Raw genomic sequence first — 17008 nt, 5'->3', positions numbered from 1 at the left:
CCTTTAGGTAGGTACTGTGGTCAGATGGTGCCCTATAATGGGAAGAGTTATATAGATGAACTCCTTTTTTTAGGTAGTGTGGTGAGATGGTGCCCTATAATTTGAAGAGTTATATAGGTGAACTTCTTTAGGTAGGTACTGTGGTGAGATGGTGCCCTATAATGGGAAGAGTTATATAGATGAACTCCATTAGGTAGTTACTGTGGTGAGATGGTGCCCTATAATGGGAAGCATTATATAGATGAACTCCTTTTGGTAGGTACTTTGGTGAGATGGTGCCCTATAATGGGAAGCATTGTATAGATGAACTCCTTTTTTTAGGTAGTGTGGTGAGATGGTGCCCTATAATGGGAAGAGTTATATAGATGAACTCCTTTTGGTAGATACTGTGGTGCTCAGTCACAGATCACTGACTGCGTGCCATGGCAGGGCGAGCACTTGATGGTGTAAAAATACGGTTCTAAGTGATTCAGTTGTATTGACTAATGTCGCCAAATGGACATGGGTATTTGCTGGTGACAAGTAGGTTGAGGACCAAGCCTACTCCAACCTATGCCATAGACCCATGCAATCGTGGGAGAGGTATATGTGCCCCTACTTGCCAGTGTTTGTGCCCACCATGAAGCTGAGCAGCCCTGAGTCAATAATCTATCGGACAATTGGTGTCAAGTTGCCAGATTGGATTAGCTGGGATAGCTCTTTTGAGTGAAAGCTGGCTGTAAAACCATTCAAGCTGTCAAACATGAACTAAGGATTGCTGCAGTTACTGTAAGTTCACTGACAGAATGAGTCTGGAGTGGATTACATGATGGTATGAAAGAAGCTGGACATCCTATGTATCCAGTAGATAAGATGGAAGGGCAGTGTAGAAAAAACACTTGACTTGGGATCCAGATTCTACTACTTAGGAGAAGGACAGGCTAGAAATGGTGTGAGAATTGTGATGAGAGAGAAGCTTCAGAAGGCATTGAGGGGCATCATCATAAATAGTGACAGACTCATGACAGTCAGACTCCAACCTAATGATAGGGCAGTATTCATAATCTTAGCTCCACAGCAGGGTTGTGATAGTGAGGAAAAGAGTGCATTCAGACAGCAGTTGCAGGACCTACTAGATAAAGTAGGACACCATGAATTGGTGCTGATAATGGATGACTTGAATGAACATATCAGGAGCACAGAACAGGATACGAGGACTGGCTGGGTCCTCATGAGTAGGGCAACAGGAGTAATGCAGAGGCCATTCTGACTTATTTCTTCAGCCAAATTAGATGAGATGCTTCGTGAAATGAAAGCCACATTAACAGAGTTGAAACAAGAGTTGATAGAGCAGAAAAGTTATAAAATGAATCAAGATACCAAAGATTACAATTCAGATAAAGCATTCCTATGGAAACGCAAAGGTAATAGGTTCTTCTCTAGGGGAAGGAGGGATGGAAGTTATAACAACACTTCCGTTTCCACTCAGTGTCCTTTGTGACTTCGGAAGAAGCAGAATCAATAGAATTGAGAATGGTGACAAAGAACAGTTTCCAGCCTTACCAGAGGCTAATAACCCTGCAGATCTAGATAGGTGTTTTCAGAACACCAGTCATCACAGTAATAATAGATAATCTTTCAACAACAACAGAAAACATAGTCGTAATGACTGGGGGCAACAGAGAAACTTGGGTAGAAGCTCAAAGGGCCAAAATAACAAAAGAAAATGCTGGAACTAATATGTGTGTTTCCCCTAATAATTCTTTCATACTTAATCTCTCTAATTATGAAAACAATAAGTGTGAAGGTCACTGAAAAATTATGAAAACAATAAGTGAGAAGGTCACTGAAAAACCAATCAGTAAAAACAAAATGAAACCTTCACCAAAGCTAGAACTTCCACTGAGTGACCTCCCAAACCTCTTGTATCAGAGGCACTTGAGATATATGCAAATAACCCTTATGAACATCAGGTATTTCAGCTAATTGGCGATTCTGAATGCCCATGACTTGCTTCATCATTTTAATGGGCAATTTCAGGCCAATAAATCCAAACCCCACTAGCTGAGGATATGCATATTTCGGCCTTGTTATGACCTCATCAGCATGAGATATATTATCTGTATTACATCTGGGACTCAAATTTATACCTACAGCCTTACCTAAGTTACATATATATTAAAAAGTGAGATTCTTTTTTGCTTAGCAGAAAATTACACTTTATTGATTATTTTCATAGAAGTGAGTAACTGATGATACTTTCTCCATATTTATTTTTATCTTCACTTGTTGATACTGGTACAGTAATACTGATTAATATATCTCTTTTAATACCACTCTGAATTCATTGAATTCTGCTTTAATGTATATTTTCTGTATATATTACTGTAATCAAACAAACTAGATTCCTGCTTTTATGTATATATTCTATATACGTTACTATATTTACTATCTGTAATACTGTTTCTACTTCTGTACTAATTAATGTTTATATTTTTTTCTGTATCTTGTTGGAGCTTTTCTCCCCGGGCCTCTACTGAGCTTTTTTCCCCAGGCCTCCACTGAAAATGGGCTCTTTTAGGCCCAGTGGACTTTCCCAGTAAACAAATGCAATAAAATAAATAAATAAATAAATAATGTGGAATTGAATGATGAAAATGTGAATTTAAATGTGAGTTCTGATGACTCCTTTTATTCCTGTTCTTTAGTACCAGAGACTTTTGAGGAATATGATATTAATGCATATAGCAATTTGGATACTAGCACTATTCAAGTGAAGATTTATTTTATTCCTCCATTTATGAACAACTGTATACAGAGCTATATTTCCACTGTAAATTTTGAAGAAGAGCAACTTTATGACGTGTATTAATAACAAATCTAACATTTGATTTAATTTAAGTAAACAACAATGGTTGGAATTTTGTGAATTTTGTAGTAATAGAAATTTAGTGGTGAAATAATCTGATAAGGGGAATCAGATAGTAGTTTTGTATTATACCCAGTATTTAGACATATGCTATGCTCACCTTAATAATGAGTAAGTATATGAAAAATGTGACATCTCTAGATATTTTAAAGCTATTGATGAATATTTACTTCTACTTGACAAGGGACATCAGTTAAGTTACTTTTCAACCAATGATGTGACCAAAACTTTTAATGTGGAGAATAGTAGCGTAGCAGCATTCTACTGCCTGCCTAAAACTAATAAAGGTCTTGATAATCTTAGTGGAAGACCAGTTGATTCTGCTGAAAAGTATTTTTGAGGCATATTAGCAATTTAGTGCATGAATATTTGAAACAAATATATATTGAGTATCCTTTCTTATATCAGGGATAACCAGGGTTTTTTGAATAAAATTAAAGGATTTTAATGGAATAATTATATGTTTTGGTTATGCATGGATAGTCTTTACACGAACATAAAACATGAGATAGGAACACAGGCTTTGTTTACTTTTTGGGTGATTCGCTGAAGTCACGTTTTCTTATTAATTTGGTTACCTTTTGTCTGAAAAAATAATTTCTTCGCATTCAATGGGGAAATTTTTCATCAGTTATAAGGAATGGCCATGAGGGCGCCTTTGCCCCCATGTATACAAATTTGGTAATGGCCAAGTTTGAAACTGATTATATGTATCCCCACACTTTTTATAGGTCTCGGGTTATTTTATATCTAAGATTTATAGATGATTTAATTTTTGTATGTGAAGGTCTTGATGAAGATGCTTGGGCATTTGTTAATGACCTACAAAGTAATAATATGGGTCTTCAATTTGATGGGATTCAATTGGGCCCTCAGGTGAATTTTTTGGATATTAAATAAGATGGCCTGGAGACTGGTTTACATAGGAAATTTGATCAAAGAAATCAGTTCTTGCATGGTAATAGTTGCCATCCTAGACATTTATTGTTTGCATTACCTTACAATGATTTTTTGACAATTCATAGATTGTGTAGTATTGATGAAGTATTCAATAAGAAAATTTTGGAAGCTGAAAAAATGTTTCTCAGAAGAGGTTATAATGTGAATGAAGTTATATAGGCAAAATTTAAAATAATGACGTTAAAACAGGAAATTAATAGCGGCAGCATTGGACTTAGTATTAAATTGTGAAAAGATAATTATGTAAAGAACGTTTCTTCTTTTAAGAATAATTGGGCCTTGGATAAGGATAACCGCAGAGAAGTTTATTTTGTTACTACTTTCAATGTACTTACTGACAAAGTTAATTGTATTAAACAGTTTTGTCCCATGTTATTAAAGGACAAAGATTTAAGTTGCCTATTGGCTAAACAGATTCAAATTTCCTATTAGAGGGAAAGAAATGTAGGTGGTACAGTTGTGCATAACCATTTTATTCCTCCAGAGGTCAGTGTAGATAAAAGTATTATGGTTTATTCGGGGTACTGTTCCTTGTAACAAATGTTCAATTTGCAAATATTTGGTTAATTCTTTTCCATATATTAATGGATTTAGATTTGCTTCTAGGAATAATTTTACTTGTTGCATAGAAGGAATTGTTTATGCTCTGAAATGCACTTGTAATTTGTTTTATATTGGTGAAATGTACATAAGCTTTAAAGTCCGGCTTCAAGAACATGTGAGGGACGTTAAAAACAAAAAAATTGGATAGTCCAATAGGTAGTCATTTTTTATATTATCATAATTCAAACCCTGATAACCTTAAAGGCTGTATTTTAGAAAAGGTTGAGGTATGTTTGGGAGAATGTACAAGCTTGAAATATAAACTTATTAGGAAGGAAACACTTTTTATTTTGAAATTTGGTTCTCTGGAGCCCTTTGGGCTTAACAAGGAGTGCAATTGGAAGTACGCAATTTAATTATTGAATAATTGTGGGAGTGTATTATTGTCTTTTGTATTGCTGGTTAGTATATTTAAAGTTGGTTTGTAATGTAAAAAAATACTGCAATAAGCCTGCAGGCTAGAAATGTACTGTAAACTGTTTATTCAATAAAACAACAAAGATGCACACAAAGTAAGCGTTTTCACGACATCCAGTCGCTTCATCAGACAACATTCAAAGACAGTGCTCATCCTAAGTAGTCCTCTACAAAGTCAGCTGACTTAATCACATCAATTAAAGTGAACAAAGTATTCAAAAATGTGTGCATGTATAGTACATAACATATGATATAAAACACATACTCAAAATCATTTGCATACATTTTAAAAACATTTAAGAACTGTGTAAAAACTATATAAAAACTACGTGAAATCCTTCTTTATAAAAACAGCATTCTTTATTTATTCCTAAGAGGGCGTGCCTTCAGAAAAGGTTTTAATGAAGAGGTACTGTTAAGACCTGGAGATTTTTCAGCATTTAGCAGAAGAATCCATTTCTGTTCTGTTACTTCTGTACGATTCTCCAGGTTCCCCCTAATATCTACATCTAATACTTGTAAAACAAAAAATCTAAAACTATGTGTGAGGTCATTTTGTACTGCTAATGCATTGTTTTCTTTCTTGTTCTTCACATCCCGGATGTGCTCAAGCACTCTGTCTTTAAGTTGTCTATTTGTTTTACCTACATAGTAGGCATGACATTTCTCACAGAAAGAAAAATAAACCAAATTGACTGATTTATAGTCTGCATTGTACTGCATTCTCAGTGTGAATCTCAAAGAGGGATGTTGGTAAAAGGAACTAGTATATAAATATTTGCAAGCTGTACACTTTCTACATGGAAATGTTCCTATCCTAGTAGAGTCATACAGGTTTTTGTTTACGCTCTTCTTATGGCATAACTGTGGTTTTATTGATTTATTATTTCTAAAAGGGAAGGATTGTGTTGTACCAACTATACTAATTAATTCTGGTGCATATTGTAGAAACCTCCAGTTATTCTTTATAATGTCACAAAATTCATTGATATCACTAGAATATTGAAAGTAACTCTAAAGTTGTTATTGGTAACCATTCTATCTTGTCTAGTGTTTGATTCGTCAGCTGTATAGTCAAAGTATGGTTTACACCTATCATCCCTATGTAACCAAGCTTCTTCTATAGCTTTTACTATTTCTTTTTCTGAGCAACCTCTCTCTAAAAAATCTAATTTTAATTGTGATAGGGCTTTTTGCTCATCTCTGTCATTACTATGTAGTCTTAAAAGTTCTATATATCTGCCCTTTAAGTACATTGCGTGGTATATGCCATGGGTGCATACTTCTTTTATGCAAAAGGGCATTCCTCTTGATAGGTTTTACAGAAATGCTAGTAGATATTTGCATAAGTTCAGATTTCTTTAGTGTAACATCTAAAAACTCTATTTCATGTTTAGATCGATAGGTAAATTTTAAGAAGTTCGTTGTAAATATTTAATGGAATCCTCTAGGGGATTCTCATTCCCTTTCGATAGCAAAAAAATATCATCCACAAAGTGGACGTACCACATAATGTACTGACCATATTGACTGGACTCTGATAAAATAGATGTCAGTTCCCATTGTACTAGCACCAGGTTGGCATACCCTGCCTTCATTTGTTTTGTTCTGGTTTGTAATGTGCATTTTACTCTTGGAAGGCTGTGTAAGCCGGGGCGCTAAATATTTTAATAAATTTGGAATTCTGCTTTTTCTTGGTCCAGTAGCCTTCTTTTTGTTGTTTTGTTTTTTTTTTTTTTTTTTTTTTTTTTGGTATTTGCTTTTATTGTTTATTCTAGACTTCTGTATGGCAAATGGCTTGATGGTAGTCAACACATGGTTCAGCAAGAAAGACGGTCACAAGATCACATACAAGAGTGACCAACATGCAACTCAGGTGCACTTCCTTCTAGTAAGGAAATGTCACTGGGGTAGAAACAGCGATTGTAAAGTCATCCCCAGTGAAACAGTGACCCAAATCATAAACCAGTGGTTGCCACAATCAGCTGCAATCAGTGGCCAGAGAAGGATCTAAGGTCAACAGAGACCTGGCTGAAGACCTGGAAGTTGACTGCAGAGAAACCACAGCAGTTCAAGGAAGTACTCAAGGCTCTAGCACCTGAAGATGAAAAAGTGGAAATAGCTGGAGTTGTAGAAGAATGGCAGTACCTCAAATCAGCATGTGTGAGGGCTACAGAACAGATATGCAGCCGAGTGAGGTACGGAAATAAGGTACATAAGGAAATCTGTGGAATGTAAAAGTACAGAAAGTCATCAAAAGAAAGGAGTGCAGGAAAAAGTGGGAGATACAAAAGACAGACCAAGCTAGGAAGAAATACTGGTTGGTTAACAAAGATGCTAAGAGCGGAGTTGCAGTAGTAAAGAACAAGGCATCAGAGGCAGTCAACCAGCTTCTGGAAAGTGTCTCAGCAGGTGGCACAAAGAAACTCTATCAGTTTCCACGGCAAAGACAGGAAGATAAACTAGATGGTCAGACATATTTCATAAAGGATGCTGGGAACAACTTGATCACCATTCCACAGGACATCAACGGCAGATGGAAGGAGTACTTACAGCAGCTTCTGAATAAAGAATACCCACAGCAGCTGCGCTGCCCCAGACACAGCCTATTATGAAAGATGAAGAAGTAAAAAGTAAATACAGCAGTAAAGAAAATGGAATCAAGGAATTGCAGAGACTCAGGTGAGATCACAGAATGTATGGTAGAGGTGGTGGATGACATAGGGGAGAAATGGCTCTATGGAGAGACAGCATATACCAGATGACTGGGGAGTACTCGTATTAGTGCCACTGTTCAAGAACATATGGGACATTCACAACTGTGGGCAGTACAGAGGTGTCATACCCCTGTCACACTGCATGAAAGCTTTGGAGAGAGTCACTGAAAAGTGAGTATGCAAAGTAGTAGAAAGTATTATGTAATGGCAGCAAATAGGGAAAAATCAGAAGAAGGTGAGAATTGTGATAGAAGGGAAAATGCTGGAACAAGTTAACAGTCTGGAGTACCTGGGAGGGGTGGTTGAAGAGTAGGGACGTCTGAATGAGGAGGTCAAAGCTTGACTCAGAGAGGCCGCAGCAAATTGGCACAGTGTGTTAGGGGTACTGTGAGATAGAAAAATGCCAAAGAAGCTGAAAAGTCAGGTGTACAAAACAGTGGTGCAACCAGTACTACTATAGAGTACAGAAATGTGGGCAGTAAAGACAGAGCAGTTGAGGAAGTTAGAGGTAAGGCAGGTGAAGTGCCTGAGATGGGGGGGGGTAGGACACCCTGCTGGGACAAACAAAGAAATGAGGACTTTTTGTTCCATCTCTTTCTACTTTCTGGTTAAAAGCCCATTTTGTGTTTGGTCCCCACCTTTCCTATAACTAGTGTAGTCTAGGTACAGATTTGCTGTATCCAGGACTGTATGTAAGCTTCTGAGCCCCCCAAGCCCTTCTGTGTTGGAGAGAAGCCTTCTAGATTATCAGTGGGAGTGGTAAGCACTAGATAACCTATCTACCAAAGGAGGAGTGGTTTCTGGCTCAGAAATGATAGTTTATTGGCCGTTTGGGCAGTTTTTCCATCTCTTTCAACCTTCTGATTTAAAAGCCCATGTTGGCGCTTGTTTCCTGCCTTTCCTGTTACTAGTCTAGTCCAGGTACAGATTTGCTGTATCCAGGACTTTTTGTAAGCTTCGGAGCCCCCTAAGCCTTTCAGTGTTGGAGTGAAGCCTTCTAGCTTATCAGTGGGAGTGGTAAGAATCAGGTAGCCTATCAACCACAAGTGGAGTGGTCCCTGGCCCAGAAATTGTAGCTATTGGCTGTTTGAGCATTTTTTTTCCATCTCTTTCAAGTTTCTGGTTTGAAAGCCGCACTTGTGCCTGTTTTCCGCCTTTCCTATAACTAGCCTAGTCTGGTTACAGAGTTGCTGTATCCAGGATTGTTAGTAAGCTTCTGAGCCCCCAAACCTTTCTGTGTTGCAGGGAAGCCTTCTAGCTTATCAATGAGAGTGGTAAGCACTAGGTAGCCTATCCTCCACAGGAAGAGTGAGTTTTGGTCCAAACATTGTAGTTTATTTGGCAGTTTGTGCAGTTTTCCATCTCTTTCAACTTGCTGGCTTAAAAGCCTGGGTTTGTACTTGTTCCCCACATTTCCTATAACTAGTCTAGTCCAGGTACAGATTTGCTGTATCCAGAACTCTTTGTAAGCTTTTGAGCCCCCAAAACCTTTTTGTGTTGGAGGAAAGCCTTCTAGCTTATCGGTAGGAGTGGTAAGCATTAGGTAGCCTATCTACCAGAAGAGGAGTTGTTCCTGGTCCAGAAATTATAGCTATTGGCAGTTTGGGCAGTTTTTTCCATCTCTTTCAACGTTCTGGTTTAAAAGCCACACTTGCACTTGTTTCCCACCTTTCCTGTAACTAGGCTAGTCCAGATACAGAGTTGCTGTATCCAGGACTGTTGGCAAGCTTCTGAGCCCTGCAAGCCTTTCTGTGTTGAAGGAAAGACTTCTAGCTTATCAGTGGGAGTGGTAAGCACTAGGTAGCCTGTCTACCACAAAAGGAGAGGTTCTTGGCCCAGAAATTGTAGTTTAATGACCATTTGGACAGTTTTTGCATCACTTTCAACTTTCTGGTTTAAAAGACCACATCTGCACTTGTTTCCCATCATTCCTGTAACTAACCTACTGGGTAGCACTAGAAAGCCTTCTAGCTTAGAAGAGAGACTTTGGAGTGATAAGTATCAGTTTTCTGTACTTTCTTGTTGTATTTAATGGTTTTCCACCTAAACGCAGATTTTCCAGCGTTTATTGTGATTTAAAAGCTTGTTTTTTCACATATTATCCTTATTTGGCTGCCTGCACTTTTAAAAAGTTGTTTTTTGTTTAAATAATTTAACTGTTGTAGGCTACACACTAAAGTGCGATAGCCTTTTCTGATTGTTTGTAGTTGTTTAAAGCTGTTTTAAGTGTATTTTTTACTGTTTTTGCCTTATCTTTTCAAAAAAAACCAAAAAAACAAAAAATTCATTGTTTCCTGCCTTTCTAAGCTAGTATAGTCCAATTTACAGGCTATTGCTGAATTCAGGGCTGTGATACTAGTTTCTGAGTTGCTCATACCTTACTTGGATAGAAGGAAGTTTCCCTGTTCACCTGTGAGAGAGGGGAGCTTTTAGCAACCTATCTGTCCGTGGAGGAGTGGTTCTAGCCCAGAAGTTAGTAGTTTATTGGCCATTTTGGGCTAATTTCTCTCTCTTTCATTTCCCTACTATAAAAACCATGTTTGCATGGTTTTACTCACTGGGCAGTGCCGGTTAGGTACGGTTAAATTATTTCCGGCTCCACTTAGTCTCCTCTTCAGTTTTTCCCTTGAAACTAGTCTAACTCTCAACCTAAGCACTCAGAAAGCATCTTGCATCCCAGCACTTGCTCAGACCTAATAGCACGCACTAATATACCCTGACACTGATTGCTTAGCAGGGCAAGGCTCTTTATTCACCCCTCACCAACCAAGCAGCTCACCCTACTATTCAGGCATGACCAAAGGGCAATTTCAGGTGTACTCTGCAGTCCAGATGGTGAATCTGCGTATCCTGAGGCAATGTTACAACTGCCTCATGTACACAGACAACCCTCTCCTCCTACCACAAAACACTAACGTGTGAGAGATGCAATTATACAGCCAAACTGGAAGCTAAGCTGTCTCCACCCAAGACTGGAACAGACAGTCAAGAGGAGAAGGTTAACACTTGCACCACATCTCCAGCTGCACACAGACCTACTAAAACAGCACTGGAAAAAATACACATAAATAAAAAAAAATCATACTCAGAGGCTCTAAATAAAAACCTGCAAAAGCATCAGAGACCTCCAAAGCAGACAGCCAAACAAACTGCACCTCCCGTCACAAACCAGACAACACATGAAACACAAAATCAGTGTGCTGCACAATCACAGCCCTTAAGGCAAAATAACATACCTAACACACTAGTAATAAGTGACTCTATAGTCAGGCACACTGACATCTCACTCACTAGGCTGGACAAGCAGAAGGTTACTGTTAGCTGCCTGTCGGGAGCCAGAATCCGCCAGAAACACAAGCACTCAGGTCACTCCAGAACAAGTAGAAATATGACTCTGTCATTGTTCATGTTGGTGTGAATGACCTGAGACATAACTCCCTGGACTACATGAAAAGAGACATGGAAGAGCTCTCTGATCATGTAGCCCAGGCTGGTATGACCCTGACCCTGAGTAGCATCTTACCCTCACCAAGAATGATACCTCAGTATAAAGAATAAATGATCAATTTTGACAATTGGTAAAGCTTCTGGTGTCATTCAAAGGGGATCCAGTGTCTGTCAGCCTGGGACTACATGCTCGATAAGCCACGTTGCTTCACAAGAGATGGCTTGCACCTATCACCCCTAGGCTTTCCAATACTGGCCAAGGCTCTTGCTGCCCCTATAGTGCCTTTTTTAGACAAAGCTCTAAAGTCAAACCCACCTCTGTAAACAGTACAATTAACAAAAAACTGAGGGTTATGCTACTCACCACTAGGAGTTTAAATCTCAAATTGCACGCGCTCGAAGCACTCCTCAGTATGGAGACCGTCAACATCTGTGCAGTAACTGAAACCTGGTTCAAGCCTCCAGAGAGCATCACAGCACTACTGGGCTACAACTCATACCACACATTTCAGCCACAGAACACGGACCAAAACACAAAAGGAGGGGGTGTATCCATATTTATCAAGGATACCTACACCTCCAGGTTAGTGGTGCAGCATGATACCTCTGAGATCATCCATATGCAACTAACATCGGGCAAATCTGCAATGCAAATTGTGGCCTGCTACAGTTCACCCTCTATGTCCCAGGACCACCACTCCACCTTTCTGGAGACACAGGAAAACATGAAGGTCCTACCGAACACCCTGATATTGGGCAATTTCAATTACCCTACCATTCACTATGAAAACTACTCGACTACAAACTCCCAGGCCCAGCGCTTCCTAGAATTCATCAACTCAAACACCTTGGATCAGCTGGTAATCTCCCCTACAAGAGGCGAAAACATATTGGACCTGGTCATCATCAACATGGGAGACAGGTGTTCCACACTGGAGGTCAACCCATCACTGGTTAGATCAGACCATAAACTAATCACTCTGGATGTCCACACCCCACCACTACCTCCAACTAAGGTAACCACAGTAAAAAACTTTCCTAAAGCAAACATCACCTTACTTTAGACAGAGGTGGTAAGTTTCTCAGCCCCCACGCTAAAGGATAATGCTGCCCAATATGCAGAAACCTTTAAAAATGCACTCTATGAGCACCTACAAGGATGCATGGATCATGCCATCCCTAGCAAAACCAAGACTCACTCCTCCAAGAGAAGGAAACCAGTTTGGTGGACCCCCTGCCATAAACAAGCTATACAATAGAAGGAGGAAACTAGTTCAGAAAAAAAGCAAATCCCAAGAAGGAAAGACATCCCTGATCAGAATCAGTAAGAAACTTATGTCCCTCATGAAATCATCCAAGGCTAACTTCGAGAGACAAATAGCCAAGGATTCAAAAGATAACCAAAAAGCCTTCTTTAGCTATGTTAAGAATCTAAGTGGCAACTCACAGATATGCACTGAACTAGTGCAAAATAGCACAAAATATACTGAACTTACTGATATTGCCAACATCCTGGCAGATAGATTCAGTGTAAACTTCACCCCCCTCCCCCCCTCCAAAAGGGCCCACAACAATACTAGAAAAGTGTAGTGTCCCAAAAATCACAGACACACAGGTGACAACAGCCCTTTCAAAAGCCAAAAACACAGTGTCAATGGGACCAGATGGTGTCCCAGGCTGCGTCTTGTACAACCTACAGAATGAACTAACCCTCCACCTAAACACATTGTTCAACCTCAGCCTCTCCACAGGCTACATGCCCATAGAATGGCACACATCAACGGTTATTCCTCTCCACAAAGGAGAGGCCACAACTGACCCTGGTAACTATCGCCCCATAAGCCTGACTAGCTTGGTCTGCGAGGCTATGGAGCACATCAACATGGAACTCATTAACAAAGACATTGGGAACCTCCAAACACTTGACCGACCCAGTCTGGCTTTGTTAAGGGCAGATCATGCCTACTAAACCTGGTTGACTTCTTCGAGACAGTCACCAAGGCCATAGACAAGAGAAAGGTGGTTCACACAGCCTACCTTGACCTCACCAAGGCTTTCAACACCATTCCCCACTCGGGTATTACAGAAAAACTCACCAGCCTGAACATAAACCCCTATGTCACGAGATGGGTTGCCAACCGGCTTACAGACAGAACTCACACATTAAGAATAGCGGGCTTCAGGTCAGACTCTAAACCAGTCACAAGTGGTGTGCCACAAGGCTCGGTCCTGGGACCCCAACTGCTCGGCATATACTTCTCAGAGGTACAGGCAAACACAGGAGGACTATGGCTAACCAAGTTCACCGATGACTGCAAACCAGGAGCCATAATTGACTCTCTGGCTGACACAGACATCCTCCAAAAGGGCCTTACTGAGACAGACACCTGGTGTCAAAGTCATGGCCTCAAGCTAAATGCAAAAAAATGCATAGTCATCCCGTTTGGGGAAAACAAAACACCCACAAATTACCACATCTCTCTTTGACAATCATACTGCCAAAGTAGTTAGGAAATCCTTCTATGTGGCCCATCTAATTACTAAAGGGTTTGCATCTAGAAATAAAGAGGTTATAGTGCCCCTCTACTCGTCACTCATTAGATCCATCATAGAGTACAATGCCCTATTTGGGATGTACCTCACACGACAATTCCAACAGCTGGAAAGACCAGAAAAGTACCTCACCAAGAGGATTACTGGCCTCAAACATATGTCATATGCAGCCCGACTGAAAAAACTCTGAATGTACTCAGTGGCATATCGCTTATTCAGAGGTGATCTCTGCCTGACTTACAAAGCCATGTCCAACTCAGAATTGATGGACATGCTCCAACTAACGAAATCCAGATCACTGCATATTCTATTTATTGTTGTGGCGAGGTTTAGCTCACTAGAGCGAGTGGGATAGATTCCTGTCACAGAGACTCCCCATGCTTTGGAACAAAATTCCAAATTACATCAGGCAGAGCCCCTCACTAACACTCTTCAAGAGAAACCTTGATGAGTGGATGGGTAACAGAAAATACACCCCTGGGATCACTTCATTGGCTCTGCTTTATAAAAGATCAGTTAATTAATCAATGGGGCAGCAGAAGCCGCCACACTCTGGCTAGGCTTATAAATGCCCTCGGGCAGATAGCCTTGTACCTACCTATGAACATATAAGAACTGAAGCCAAAGTAGCTCCAATTGCAGAAAAGGTTAGTGAGAACATATTATGATGGTTTGGGCACATGCAGAAAAGCAGAAGACAATCTGGTGAAGAAGGTTTGGGGCAGACAGGAAGAAGGTAAGAGGAAACGAGGACATTCAGCAAAGAGGTGGATGGATTTTGTGAAAGAAGACATCAGGCATGACTGGCAAAGAAAGTAGGAAAGTGCAACTGAATAGACAGACAGAGTGACAGCTGACATGACATCCTGACCCCATGTAGAAAAAATGGGAAAAAGGGGGGGGGTTGATAATGATGTCAAGGCCAATATTAAGGGTCTGTGGTTGACCAAGTCTGTGGATAACTGCAGATGTAGAGCTATCATCATTGTCACCATCATAATCAGCAGCATAATCGTCATCATCACCATCATCATCATCACCATCATCATCATTTTCATCATCATCATAAACCCCCCTTCCCATGTTTACAGGGTTTTGGGGTGTCACATCAGCCGGCATCATCTCTTTTCATTCATTGCCTCTCCCCTACCTTTTTGACAGTCATGGCTGACTGTTGCAGATCCGTTCGTTTTCCTGTCGGCTTTTATTTGTTCCTCTTGATTCTTCCCAGATCTTCTGCTTTACTGCACATGTGCTTGAAATACTATAATCTGCTTTCTTTGCCCTTCCTACAATTGGAAACACTTTGGCTTCTGCTCTGATGACAGGATGCATATAAATAAATGGTGCCATAATATTGCTACTGTTATTAGGGACCTAGACATTTTCATAGACAGCGAACCATCCTTTGACCACCATGTATCTGTTGTTGTCAGGAAATCATTTTGGAATTGCTGTCGTCTGGCTAACCTTGTTATCAGAAGTATATCTTTTAGCTGAAGGGAAGTTATTACCTACTTTATTAGACTCATGATAGAAGATAATGCCACATTGGTTTTGTATTTCTCCAAACATATGAAGTAACTTGAGAGACTGTAGTATTTCTTCATATAGAGCATCCAGATTACGTGTTCAATGTGCTACAAAGACTGCCTTACACTTTCTCACTCCCAGTTTCTTACAAAGTTTTAAGCAGGGGACTTTGTCTTATTTACAAAGCCATGAAGAATCCAATCCTATACGATCTCCTATACATTCACAAAACAAACAACTCCTTAAACACCCACTTGAAGGAACTAAACTTCTACCACAAGATGAATAGGACCTGATGGAGAACTAGGTATGTCTCTAAAACAGACTTCTCTTAAAACAATGTCACTCCTTGTTCCTCTTTTGATACAACCTGGACAAATGAATGGGAAACTGTAAATTACCTTTAGCATGACCCCTCAAACCCTCATTGAAAGTGGAAGAAATATGCAAGTAATTACTTTGTGTTGTAGGGTACTAACAAAATGAGATTTTGAAGCTAGGCTATGAGTGGGCTGTCTGATTAATAGACAGATATGATTTTTAGGAACCTAAAGTGACCATTAAGGCCCAAAAGTGAAGTCAGTATAGCAAGGAAAACATTGCTGTAATTCTTTCAGCTTGTTGAGACTGAATAAAAGTACACCAAGTAAAGTCGTTTCTATCATAGCATTACATGATTTAAATTATTAAAATTAGTCATTTAATTGATTAATTAATGTCAATCATTATTCTTTAAAAAAAAAAGCTTTACAATTTTCCCTGTCGTTAAGCCTTGGAGGTTGCATTCCTCCAGTCTAATTCTGCTTCAGCATCAAACCTACTCATAACATTTTTTTACCTAATGCCTATGATATATGCAAATTTGGGGGATCCTCCATTTACACTAATTGTGGCGAATGGAGGAAGTAAGACTAACGCTACAGCAAAAACTTGTTTGGATAAGCATTTACCAAAGTAAAGGTCACTCTTTTGTAAGAGAGTCTTTTGACTTTATTTAGGGGCTTCATAATATAATTCCAGCTGATTCTGATGTTTTAGTTACAATGGATATGTAATGTTTATACACCATGATAACAAATGATATTGGCATGGACACTCTAAGGGCGGAATTATTAAGTCTGTAACTTTTTTCAGACAATATGATATGTTTATTAATGGAAATGTTTGATATAGTGCTTAGTTACCTTTTGTTTTAATTTAATTCATTGTTTGTCCAGCAGGTTAATGGTAAGACCACAGGAGCAGCAATGACTCCAAATTATGCAAATGTAGTTATGATAGGCTGGGAGATAGAGTATATTTTTAAAACTGAATTTGTTAGTAAAATTGGATTATATATGCACTTTATTGATGATATATATTTTTTAATTTGGAGAGAGGAGTCAGATGGTTTAAGATTTTTTTTCTAGAATATATCAACAATGTGTGTATTTAAAATTGATATCATTTATATGATTTTAACAGTGTAAGTTTTTTGGATATAGTAGTGCATAAAAACAAAAATAATTTAGAAACCAAAGTACTTAAGAAGGAAGTATTGAATGTTACTCATACAAGTTATGATGACATGCACTTTAATAAAAAAAATAATATAATTAAGGGACAGTTGAAAGTAAGTGATTTAACTATTAAGTAAACAAATTTCAAAGGAAGGCATTAGTTTATGTCAGAAGCTGGTTGTAATAGGATAGCCTTAAACTAGTTAAAATAGTTTTGATGAGGTTATGATCAAGAGAAAGGAAATTGCTAAAAAATCCACGGCTAAAATTAATAATAAAGATTATAGAACTGGAATATTAGTACAACTTTCTTTAGGTGGAAGTAATATAAAAAATATTATTAGAGAAAATGGAAGGTTCTAAGCAGTTTT

Source organism: Protopterus annectens, chromosome 2.part1, assembly GCF_019279795.1.
Source record: "Protopterus annectens isolate FY-2018-M chromosome 2.part1, PAN1.0, whole genome shotgun sequence".
Classification (NCBI taxonomy): Eukaryota; Metazoa; Chordata; order Ceratodontiformes; family Protopteridae; genus Protopterus; species Protopterus annectens.
This window is presented reverse-complemented; position numbering follows the sequence as displayed.